Here is a 13,417-nt window from a genome sequence, read left to right as displayed (position 1 = left end):
AGCTGTAACCCCATTAAATGGATTGAATCGCTGATTGCAGTAAAGACAGAATCAGCCACACACTGGTGATATCACTCTGCTGCACCTCATCGCATTAAACACAAGGGACCTGACACGTGTGCAAGACTCATGCGCATATACACATACTTGTGCATAGAGACACATGCACTCATAGAGACACAATCACAGTTAGCTGTTGTCTGAGGAAACGAGGAGCTGTCTGGTGCCATAGCAACCAATGCGGATATCCCACCCAGCTAGAGTGAAGACAAAAAAAAAAACAGAAGTGGTAATGACAGATTGACAAGGCCTTAATGAGATCCTACACATAGATTCTGTCTGTCTGTCTGTCTGTCTGTCTATCTATCTATCTATCTATCTATCTATCTATCTATCTATCTATCTGTCTGTCTGTCTGTCTGTCTGTCTGTCTGTCTGTCTGTCTGTCTGTCTGTCTATCTTTTTATCAGTCTCTGTCTCTCTACATGGCAGTCCATTAGTTTGTCTATCATTTTGTCTGTTAAACTGTCTGTCTGCTTCAAAATCTGTATGTTTATATCTTTAAAGTTATCTGCTTGTCTATCTGCCACTCTGTCTGTCATTTTGTCTGGCAGTCTGTGACAGTGAGACTAAACGGGGAAGTGGAAGCATCAAAATACAGCGATGGCGACATCAGGGAATTTGAGAAAACACAATATCAGAAACTGAATAGCACAGTGTGGGTGAGAAAAAGGGGGGAGAGCACAAACTGATGGGGTAGGAGAAATGAAACAAGGCGAGAAGAAAAAGACTCAGACTACTCTCTGGGGCACGTCTGTCTGTTACGAGCCTGAAAAGAAACACAGACGCTGCCGCAGTCTGCACCAGCCCATTTTTCACCAACCCGCCTTTCACCAGCGTGACTCCCGTTTGAACTGCAATCTCATATGTAATACTATTATTCTGGCCCATATACCAGGTTACATAACACGCCAAGCCAAATCCTGACCTCAATCTGCTAAACAGCCACACTTGCTGTGATAAAAATATTAGACTTCATATCAGCTTTGAAGCATGTGGGGCACCAGAGCAAAAAATAGTCAGACATGACGCCATTGTAGTAAGGCAGTGTTGATGAAATGGTCAGCTAAGTGTTGCAGGTGTGCTGTATTGATGATTGTTTTTTCCTCTTATAGGTGGCTTTATGATATTCTACGATGAAAGGAAAGAAGACACCATAATTTAATTGGTAAGTTGAGACCTTATTGAGCCTTAATTCCCGCAGCTGGCCTGCAGGTGGAAGTCACACCCACTGCAGCATGTGCTCCACACACCGAAACCAAAAACTCCCTACTCCCATTTTAACAGTCGTGTCTGCCAGGTTTGGTGTGATGTGACAAAGCAACAGATCGCTGAGGGCCCCCACCACCTTTATACACATCTGTGTGAGTGGGAATTTGTGTTTGCTTCTGTTTTTTCTTCATGATGTTAGCACTATTTATGTCAGTAGTGTACAGCAGAGCAATGACGTGACCTTTTTGTTTTACCGTGGTGTCATTGTGAGGTCTCTGTGTGATGTCAGGCTACCGTTGAGCTTAGATACAGTGCCCTGAAGTGAGCTTCAAACTCAGCAGCGAGTTTCTTCAGTCAGAGAGGAATGAATGGGTCTGAGGGAGGCTACGACTCTGACTTATCTTTAAAAAATGGATTATGGATTTAAATTTACATGTCCCCCTTCCTATTATGGAGTGGTATGACCCCTGGTCGGTGATCATCATAAGGCAGATAACCCTCAGTGTAAGCCCAATAGAACAGCTTTTCAAAATCTCCTTTTCCTTATAATACTTTATCCTCATATGACCTACTTTTACCATTCTGAAGCTGCTTTCTGGGATAGATTCACAGAGCACTTTTCTGCTAAATACAGCACAGCACAAATAAAGTATAAATGCTTCAGCTGTCCGTTGCACTTGACTGTCTGTGAATGAAAATGAAGGGTAGTGAAAGGCATCCACTTGCTCCACTGTCCCCATTCTAGCTCTGTGTTACCTGGGATGGCCCCGACTTTCTCCTCCTCCTTCTCCTCCTCCCCCTCCTCCTCCCTCTGTCTCCCCCACATCCTCCTCCCCTCTTTTACAAGCGCAATCCCACCTGATGCACACATCTGCTTGCCCACTCATCTACGCCACAGCTTGGGTAGGTGGGTGATTGGCGGGGGTGGAGTGGGGTTGCTGCGCCAGCCAATCACACACCTAATCGTGATGGCGTTGGAGTGATTTGACATACGTCTTCAACCAATCACAGAGCACTGCAGCAAAGAAAGCAACAGTAGTTTTTTTTTTTTTTTTTTTAAAAGGGAAAGTGCAGTAAAAATGTATTCAAAGGGGGAGTCTTTGCTGTGCTGTACTTTTCCTCTTTTTGATAATCACAGTGCTCTATATATTAAGTAATAACATTTAAATATAATGAGAAATCCTGAATTAAACTTGGCAAAATGTGTATAAAAGATGTTTTGATATTCTCTCTGCCTATACTTTTTTGTTTTTTAACTTTACTTTGTCAGTGAGCAAAATCAGGCTTACAATCAACAATATCCCACCCACAAACTGCCACTGTGGTTGCTGACCTTGGTTGTCTTGAAGCTGCATATTCTTCCTTTCACCTCACAGAGAAGACACACACAAGTGTGGTCTCTTTCACTCATTCACGTCCTCTGTTCCATCATATTTGAGTTTAATGGTCCTCTTCCCCCACATCTCACCTTGATCTAAAAAGGAAGCATACGATTGTGGCACAGTAAATATGTATGACAGCCAAAGAGCAAAGTCGAGGACAGCAGTTGAGGCTTTTTGTTCAAAGGATGAAAGGAGGTGATTCGGTTGCTGTTAAAGTAATAGATCCTTTCTGACTCTGGATCCACAAGGCTTCAAATAATCCACCAGGAACATAAACTTACATATGTTGAGAGCCTTATTGTTGCTGCACAGCACTCCAGCTTTGGTGTCTGTCAGGCCACTTCAAAAAGCATTTTACCTGGTCTGACACAGTGTGGCAGTACTGTCTTCACTGCTTTAGACACATGCCAGACAGCCAACACAAGACCTCTCTATCAGTGTACATGTCACTCCTCCCTCCAGGCTGAAGTTCCCGTGCTGTGTGAAAACTAAATGAGGGGAGAACGCTGTATATCCTATGAGCTTCGATGCACTTTTGTACAGTTTTACCTTGCTGTGGCTGCTAATGGCTGTGTTAGAGGGATTTATCTCTTTGTTAGTGTTGCAACAGATAGACAAACTGTATGTTTCTCACTTACATTATATAAACATTGCAAATTTTCAAAGTACTCTCTGGTAAATTTATCAAATTGTTATGCTTTCAACAACACATAGTTAAATCAGCACAATTCCTGCTACTTTAATGATCCATTTATCCTTGCAATAAGTGATCAATCAGAATCTTAGCTTGAAAATCTTCTTCAGTAATATTTTTAACAAAGTTTAAGTGAGGGAAAGAGATGCATCGTTGTCTAAATTGCACCAATACATCTGCAACATTTTGGTACTAAAACACTTGTACAGTGTAAACTGTGTGCAGGAGTTTGCCTGAATTTATGTCAATAAAAAAAAGAAATTCCCAAACATGGTTGATTTGGTGTCAAAATAGGGATCAAATTTGTTTTTTAATTTACTACTATCATATTTTAGTGTAAAATTTAGGTATCATTATAACCCTACTCTATAGACCCGGGCTAAATTTTTTATCAGTGATTCTTAGAAAAATATATGTAGAAGGTTTTTAAAAGTATAAAATTTAATGTCAGATATTCTCTTTATAACCTCAACATTCATACTATCCCTGGATAAAGAGCCATCACAAACGGCAGAAAAAGGCTCTTTGAAAAGCATCTTTTGAGGGCACATTCAAGCTATTAACATTGTGATACCCCACATCTAGTGCTGTTCTCAAAATCTAGCCACGTTTCAGACATCCACAGAGGACACTCTGTGTGTCATATCACCTGTGTAGAACTGTTATATTTTCAGTACCAGTTGATTATGTATGCCTATTCTATCCACTCACATACTCATATTTCTGTGGTTAAAAAACAAACTTAAAATAAAAAAACGGGACGTGGAGCTCAAGGGATTTTTAATGCGCCCCTGGAGTTTAAAAGAGATTTGAGACGTTTAGCCATAAATTGCTTAGATTTATGAATGAAGTCTGGCTGATATGTTGATGAAAATGTTTTATGAAGATCCTCATTCTGTTGGGGATTAAGTTTTTTTTTTTCAGAATGTCTCATTGAAAATACATGTTTTCTTCAAGTGTAAAGACCTGGCAGACATATACTCCCTCTGAAAGCTTTCTGTTGTTTACAGTAATATCATTTTGTCTACTGGTGTAGGCACCTTATATTTCCTTTAAAACAAAGACAGATTTCACATTATGCTTAAATACAAGTTGTTTTTTTGTAAATGTGACTGATGGATGCAGTTTCTGTTGGAGTCTTATTAAGGAGAGAGACTGCAGACCACCGTCTGTCTGCCCACTGTCTGTGTGTGTCCCTCCCTCGCAGCATCACTGCCTTAGTTCATGACTCACATTGTAATGCGTATGCGTGTAGCTGTGTGTTTTCTGTGATGTGTGTCTGCTGTGGAAAGGCTGAGAAGTGTGATTTATGGTGTAGACTTGGAAAGATTTTTGTCTCTCATTTTCACCATCGCAGAAGACGATGACGAAGAGATTTGTGCTGGATTCTTCCTGATTCTTTGTGTGTGAGTGTATGGGTGTTCATGTGTGTGAATGTGGTTGTGGTCAGGGATGTGATTCATTGGGTGTTTGTTTCATGTCCTCACCACAAGTGAAAGTGCAACTGAGTCATCAGACGGACACAATAGTTCAGGAAACCACAGCAGTGTCTACACACCCTAATGGTGTAAGCTCTCTCACACACACACAGACAGAGTTTAGCGTCCTGATTGATGAAATTTGGTATTTTTTTCTTGTTCTTGATGGTTTGCACTTTTCTGAATTACGTCTAACAATTTTGTAAAGACACGCCTCAGAGTCTTTTCTGATTCATAGCTTTGAAAAGAAAGCAGAAGTGACACAGAGACACTGTTGACTCATTTCTCTGAACTAGTGACCTACAGTTGAAGAAGAGGACAGTGACATTGGTTCAGCTCCTTTAATTGTCCAAACTATATGCACAAACATTGACAATGAGGCTAATATTCCTTTTAATCAGTGCTGCTGAAATAACACCTTAATTTTGATTAACTAATTGCATAAATGTAACAAGTTAATTTTCTTTTTAAGAAAACTTATGGCACTGGCTTCACTTGTGACTTTTTTTTACATTTGTCCACTGTAGTGTTGGATGAAAAACAAGCCATACATGTCTTGTTTTTTTATAGTTATTATTTTATGAGTCCCTATCTCTCCTCCTGTCTGTGTTTGTGATCCCTCCTCCAGAGCATGCACACACAGACAGACGCTCTCACCTGCATGCACAGATGTTCTGAAGTACTACGCCCATTAACGCTGAATTCATCCACTGATGTGCAGACATCTATGTTTTAAAGTTTACTCCTGTGTTGCTACTTTAATACCTCATTAAAGGGTCTGATGCTGCTCAAAACCAAGCCCTTTTGTTACAAACCTTTGACGTCACTAGCAAGAAGCTTCCTACACACACTTGCATGTAATGAAAACTTGTTCATGAGGAATAACAACTTTAAGAATAAAACAAAACACCCCTGAAGAGGCAGAGAGCCAATCTGACTGAGAGCAGAGGTAGGCCTACAGTCAGTGAGTGTCTGTGGGGGATAAGCAAATTATCTGCCTCGAAGCTTTGCTTAAAGCAGTCATGTTTCCATATATGTCCATGCTGTAAGCTTGGACATCGCGCCGTGAGTTGAACAGCATGCTGTGTTTCGCATGGACAGCTATTTGTGTGGCACAATGCCCTTGTTTTCGCTGTTACTATAACGTAACATGCATGATGTGAGGCATGAAAGTCACGAGGGAAGAGAAGTTGATGCATTGATGTTCAAAGGCATGCGTCCTGCGTGTTTTATGCATCCAGTGGCCGTGGCTTCATGGCAGATATGGCACTACGCCTGCACCAGTGAACCTAAGCAGATCTCTGAGTTTATGCGCTGCCTGCATGACTCGCTGGTGTGAGACAGCGCTCAGTTTGTGTCTGCAGACTTCAGGGAGTTTCATAAACTTCTCTGATTGACCCGACAGTTTCACAGAAGACAGTCAGGCTTCACGATTCAAGTCCTGCTTTGGTGCTTTCCCCCTCTCTCTCTCTCTCTCTTCCACCTGCACATGTTATACATTTAATTATAAATTATCTAACATTCAGTGCACTGACGGTTTGATTACAACGTATTTTTCAAAAAGATTCAGCATCCCAAATAAATTGATAAGACTTAAATTGATAATGAATTGACACCAATAAAATAGAGGCAAGGCAAATTTATTTGTATAGCACATTTCAGCAACAAGGCAATTCAAAGTGCTTCACACAGGATATTAAAATACATTGAAAAAGGGAAGAAAGAAACACAATGAAAAAATTTTAAACGGAACATGTAAAAGGTGATTTAAAACAGCAAATAAGATCCACAAAAGATAAAAACCTGGGTTCCTCTCAACCTTGGTCCGGAGACCGAATTGTGTCCCATAGAACAGAAATAGAAACACCTTATTGCCACAGACAGTGACTAAGAGAGATTAAATAGGTTAAAGTTCATCATCATTCAGTCAGGATTCAACAGGTCATAGAAGCAGCTTTATCCCTCCATGTCAGTGGATGATCTTAAAATGTCCTATCTTATTTTGTGTGTGATGAACTCACACACAAAATGTGTAACAATTAAAAGTGAACACCCTTTGAAAAATAGACCATATTCTTGTAACCTAAAGGTTCACCTTTCAAACCTCATCGGACCACTGTATGAATGATGGAACTTTATTCTTTTTAGAATGTAAAATATTACATTCATGCATAAAGTAGAGGATATTAAAATGATTGTCCCTTTACTTTAATGGCAACTTGGAAAATAAATATAAACTACAATGAAAGAAATAAGGTGTTGGCACCAAAAAATTCCTGGGAGAGGATCCCTAAAACCCCAAATATGGCATAATCTACTGGAATTATTTAACCTCCTTTGCTTGTAACTTAAAGAAATGTAAACTTTCATCAGAACTTCATTGCACTTTGTAAAATATATTTTCTTTAGAGAACCTGTTATTACCAATTTTTATTATAGGAGTTGTTTATTTAAGAGACCAATCTTTTTTCTCAGTTGTCTAGTACTAGTTCTCTTGAAAAAGCAAAAGTGACTGATTAAAAAAAAGCATTATTTCTTATTAGAGTACTCAATCATCAGAAGAGTCGATAGAGTATGAAGACCAGAGTAAAAATATTGGCTACAAATTATCATAAATTCATAAATTTAAATATATAACCTGAACATACAGGATTATAGAGTAAATGTACCTGTAATGGAGTCCTGCTCATATTATCCATATATGCCATTTATTGTGATTAATTAATCAAGCCTGTAATTAATTATTTTTTTTAATTGCTTGATAGCACTACTTGTTGGTTGTCTAAAATGGTTTATTTATTCTGTGTTTTATGCTGATTTTATAATACATTTATTGTTGTAGTTTAAAATGAAAAAGATGTTATGTTATGAAAATCCAATGAGCTGAGATGAATCTTTGGTCGCAGGGATATTTTATATGTTTGACTTGTATATTCGTTTGATATTTGTACGTTCTTTGACAGTTTTGTGGCTAAAACTCGAATGACTTTAATATTTATCTAAGGAATCCACCTTTTTTTCAAACTACAATGGTATTGGATAATAGTCCTTACTGGATGATTGCTATCAACATTAACACTGTGGTAAAAATGTGCTTTTACCTCTAAAAGGTCTTTTTTCCCCCCCAATAGATATTCATGCAGCAACATAGAGATGTAATGGTATTAGCATTTATTACATCATTTCAAGATTGTAATTACCAAAATTTTCACAGTAAAAGGTATCAGCAGGTGTTGTAGATGTGTGGGAAAAGTTCAAAAAGTACTGATAGATCACACTGAAATCATTCTACAAGGTTTTATATTTAAAATAAGAAAAAAAAGAAAATTAGCACCACAATAAACTTTTGTTTTTGTAAATATTTAAATATTAAAATGTTAAAAGTAGGGCTGTAAAACAGTTCAGTTTTGTAGCTGCATTTTTTTCTCAGAATTTCTGTACTTCATTGCAGTTAACCAAAATTTTGAAACCTTTTTTCTTTCTTTAAAGTATCGTCTTAAACTAAGGGTATTAACATCTTGTGTAGAAACACACCTCCTTTTGTTTGGGAAAAATAAGGAACCCTAAGATGATGGCTCCATAGGTAGAGTCTGTCGTCTTGCAATCAGAAGGTCGTTGGTCCAATCTCCAGCTCCTGCAGTTGCATGTTAAATTGTCCAATTTGCTCCTACTGCTTCATCTGTGCTGTGTGAATTAGGGATTTGTGTGGTTAAATTGTAAAATTTGTTTATCAAATTAGCCGGCATAAGATTTATGAGCCAATTAAAGCTGTAGTAAGCGATTTATTTTTAGTGTCGTTTGCCCACAAAACAACACAACCCATCAGGGCCTTGTTATTGAAGCCATCTAACAAAATAACACACTCCTGCAACACCTCCTCGTTCTGCACTCTCACTTGAGGAAAAACAGCAAGGGATGTTGCTCTAGCCAATGAGGAGGCTAGTACTCACAGCCAATCAGGCTCAGGTCAGAGGGAGTGTTCCTATTTGCCGCTGTAGTAGGTGCGCTTCCACCTCTCAGCTCAGTGAGAAGTTGATACAATGGCGGAGTTACTGGCGGTGTTCAGTCCTATGTAGAATTGGTTCATGCTAAGATGAAGTGTTTTCTTGCCTGTGATTCAGCCATTGATTTCAGTGGAAAAGCGGAGCAAAATCACTCCAAGAGAGCTTTGCCACCATCAGTATTCGATTCAGCGGACATGCACATTCACAAGAAGGTGTGTCAGAAGAGGGGTGGAGCTACGGAGCTCAAACAGGGAGAAGAACAGGAAGGGAGGGGGAGTAGAGTTGATTCTACACGGCTCTCATAGAATGTTACATACTCGAGCTTTAAACTAATACCTATCATTTTTTATAAACACAGTCTTGAAATCCCAGTTTATAGTGCTCTTTCAAACTGTTATGAACCCCCTGCATTAGAGTTCGCTGTAGTTTCACTGGACGTAAATATGAGAAGCTCAGCAGTAGCTTAGCAGTTAGCATGTTTAACATTTAACTACTCAACCAAAGTGAAAAGAGGCTACACATTAAAGCGTAATATTAATCTGCAAAGAGGAATGAAGGCTGGCGGTGCTAGCTTTTAATGTTAGCCATGCTGTAGAGAGTATATCAGTTCCCCATCACATCTGCTGACACAATGACCCTGTGAGTAATTTGATTGTTTTTTTAAGGATTTTCTCCTCTTTAGTTGGTTAAACTACATTAAATGAGGGTTTAGCTGAATGTGGAAATAGTTGATTGGGAACATCCTTTGTGTAAATTGGTTGGGATGTGATTGAATGGGAATAGCTAATACTGATGGCCAATTCTCCGTAGCAACCACTGCCATCAGTGTGTGAAAGGGTGTGAGTGGGTACATGTGGCCTGTGGCACATGTACCCAGATGACTAGAAAAACACTATACAAGTTCAAGGGCATTTACCATTTAATATTATGACATCAATTCAGCCACAATAAAGGGAACTTGCTATGGATTAAAAAGGAAAAGGAGAACAGAGAAATCTTAAACATTTGATAACACAAATTGCAGATGACTTTTGGCTTGCTGACTCAGTTGTCTGTGAGTTTTTCAAGTGAAAAGAGAGATTAAGCCACATCATTTTACAGCATTGGCTGTTGAGAGACATAGTAGTGGCTTAACCAAAGTGTGCTGAAATATTTTTTGATTTGCATTCAGTATTATCTAAAAGTATAAAGTAATGAAAACAATGAATATAGTCACATTTTCAATCCCAAATTGACATTAGTAAAGAAACAAAGAAGAGAGATAGGGAGAGAGAGTGAGGCAACAGGTGATCAAACTTGATATAGAGCAGCAAGAGCAGTCTGTAGTCATTAAAAATAAAGCATTGTTAAAGAGAAGTCAGATGCTGTTTTCTCGTTTAATGCAAACAAAAAGACTGACACACATTCAGAAAGGTGAAGAGTTTTGTTTGAGTTCTGCTTAAGTGCTCTCTTCTGCTCACCTGTCTGTCTATGTCTCTGCTTGGCCTCTTTCAGACAGTGCAAGCAGACAGAGAAAGAGAGAGTGCAGGGGATGGACAGTAATGTCTTCTAGTCCCTAATATTTTGTCTTTAAATCTCATCAGTGTCTACTTTAAGATACACAGAAATGTCCTTCAGCCTTGTTAATCCACTTAAAAATCAAATGTCTTAGTATGGTTTATGTTGACATTTTTAAAGCAAATTAGACACTAGTTTGTTTTTAAATGATTTAAAGTTGTATTTAGTATTTTCCCCAAAAGAAGACTTCTTACCAAACTCACAGGACCACAAATCACTATCAGAAAAGACAAATGGGACTTTCACAGGCAGCTTGACCCATGAAGTACACAATCAGCCCATCTTCTCCTTGTCCAAACAGCCACTGGAAGATCACAGAGTGTAATGACCCTGGTGTTTATTTAAAATCTGATAAAGTGATGGAGCTTGGATTGGTTTCAGGGTGGTCCAGTACAACTTGACAAAACATGTTGATTTCAGACAGTCCTAAATCAAGCGTTGCATATGAAAAGAAAAATATATATATATGAAAAAATCAAACAAACTAATTCTTAATCTCCTAACTAAACCTAACTAAATGAAATTAAAAATTGACAGACCAGTCAGCAAGCCCCTACTGACTACTGAAAACATTTAGCATGGATGGCAGTGCATCTTAGAAATCCTGTAATGTAGCTTTTTGAAAAATGAAAATGATTACTTCTGCCAAGGAGGTTGTGTGATTGTTAGTGAGTTAGTTAGTTTGTTTGTTTGCAACAGATTTTGGGAGTGATCCAGATCACCGTCTGGATCCAGGAATTTTTTAGAGGATTCTTTACTATTGGGAGATAGGGCTAGTTTATAGATGAGTTTCATCTAGGAGTAAAAGCATGACCTTCTATCAACATGACCTATTATCTGTAAAAGTATATTGTTTGACTCTCCACAAGCCTGACCAAAATCTACACATTCACATGCAAGAACACGCGCCACAGGCTTTATCTATTCATTAGCATGGACAATGTAAAATAGCCCTCACAAAAAACATCACTTTCTAATTTGTAAATCAGTATTTTTTACATAAACATGAAGCTTAAATCAGGGCTGGATATTAACTTTTTGTCTAATCTTCCATATTAGAAACTAATGTTTGGCTGACTGCTGAGGTCTGTGTCTGTGTCTGACTGACTGAGTGAGTGAGTGACTGAGTCAGTGATGCTACTTTGAAAACTATTAAATAAAGAATAAAAACAACCCTTAAAGCTTTTCATGATGGGAAGGATGTTTTCACTCTCCTGCTGACCTGTCGTGGTCAGCGATATACTAGGTTTTTGCTTACTTTGCTTTGCATGTAAAAATGGCTTCAATCATCCCTTTTCGCTGTGCATTTCCTGACCATAATGACTCACATTACCATTGTAGGACGGAAGAATTTGATAGTCACAAAGTACAATTAACAAGCCACCACAGTTTTCATGTTTTTGATTAGATATCTGCAAAGTCACCTACACTACATTTTCTTTTCTAATAATCATCTCTTTAAACTTTATGAGTTCAAAGACTGATTTAAAGAAGTTCTTTGATCTAGAAGTGAGCAGTGTAGTACAGTGTTAAACAGAATGTCATTTGGGGTGTGGAGATCTCGCGAGACTAAAATGCCACAAGATTTCTCGTTGAGGTGAAGAATGCCTACTAGATGGCCCGGCAAGGCAGTCATAAAGTCATACATTTGATGTGAAAAACACCCTGCTATTGCTCCTGACCATGATGCTTATCTCACGAGATGAGACAAGATTTGGGCCCACGAGATGAGATTTTACACTTTTTTTTTTTTTTTTGAAAATTATATTTGAGTGGAATATATGTCCTTTATACGGCTGAAAGTCATAATTGCAAAGCATTCAGGTCTATTCAGAGATGTTTGAACTCCTCTTGTACTGAACAGGCTATCAATGCTTACACACAGTTTGTCTTGTCTAACTCTGACTCTAACTGTACATTTTAATGCTCTTCAAATCAGAGCTTTCATTTTAACAGTCTACCACATCTTTGATTTACTAAAGATTCACTCATTGCTGCAGTTACAATAATAGTAATAAAAGCATGTTGATTATTTTGAAATTTAAAAACTATTTACAGCAGACGGAAATTTAAAGAGCTGCATCAGGAAAATCAAACTATTTCTCATCCTCTTTAAGGACATCCATATTTAAAGGTACAGTGTGTAAAAATGGGACTATCAACATCTAACAGTCAATTCTGGAGTGTGATGCTCATTTCTCTGGTGATAACTGTGGGAACCAGTGAGGTTTAAAAATCAATACATGCTTAACTGTCATTTGGTTCCTTCTATGGTGCCATAGAAACAGGCAAAATGCAAAAATCCAAGATGGCAGCGTCCTTGGAGGGGACCCTCCCTATGTATGAATAAAAGGCTTATTCTGAGTTAATTTAAAACATAAATTTAAAAAATGTGTTATCAGATGTCAACACTAATTTAGATCAATCTACTTATAAATGTTATGTTTCATTTTAACCAAGCTTGTTTTGCTAAATGCTAATAGGCTAAATATTACACACTGCACCTTTAAAACACTCAAAAGAAATATTTGTGTCAATAACACGTTTGTTTTTTACAGTAATTTAGAGAAATAGCTTATTTTATCATTTTGTGGTCTTTTTTCTCATATGAGCTTTGACAATGTTGGACACGACGCACAGATGAGCGTGTGTGTTAATGTGTGTGCGTAAGTGAGCGAGTATGTGTCTCTGCTCTGCCTGCTCTCAGACAACTAACAGGGCACATTAAACTGGGGCTGAAACTTCGTTTTTTGGAGCGGAGGAGGGGGAGGGGGTTGGAGCAGTGATCTGAATCGGTCACAGATCAGCTCTGTTGCTTCATTAGCTGGCAAACCAACAACTTTAAAGTGTCCAGGCCATCTTTGTGATCTTTTATAACTTACAGTTAGGTATTGTTTTCTGTCAGGAGAGCTGCTGCTCCTGGTGTTTGGGCAATATTGATCTCGCGAGATGATTTTCACCTCCATGTGGCATCTCGTGACGTTTTGATCTCGTCACACCCCTACTCCTGACACTTTCTGTGGTAGCTAG

General features: G+C 38.4%; 1 protein-coding gene across 1 annotated transcript in view; it reads left to right on the top strand.

Annotated features, from left to right (window-relative positions):
* The window catches only part of snx19a (sorting nexin 19a), a 186,827-nt gene that overhangs the window by 40,376 nt on the left and 133,034 nt on the right, over positions 1-13,417 (top strand). Inside the window, exon 3 of the mRNA XM_041800642.1 lies at positions 1,176-1,228. The gene's annotated coding sequence lies outside the window, so the exon portion shown is untranslated. The remainder of the gene's footprint in view (positions 1-1,175; positions 1,229-13,417) is intronic.

This window comes from Cheilinus undulatus, linkage group 12 (assembly GCF_018320785.1).
Source record: "Cheilinus undulatus linkage group 12, ASM1832078v1, whole genome shotgun sequence".
Classification (NCBI taxonomy): domain Eukaryota; kingdom Metazoa; phylum Chordata; class Actinopteri; order Labriformes; family Labridae; genus Cheilinus; species Cheilinus undulatus.
This window is presented reverse-complemented; position numbering and strand designations above follow the sequence as displayed.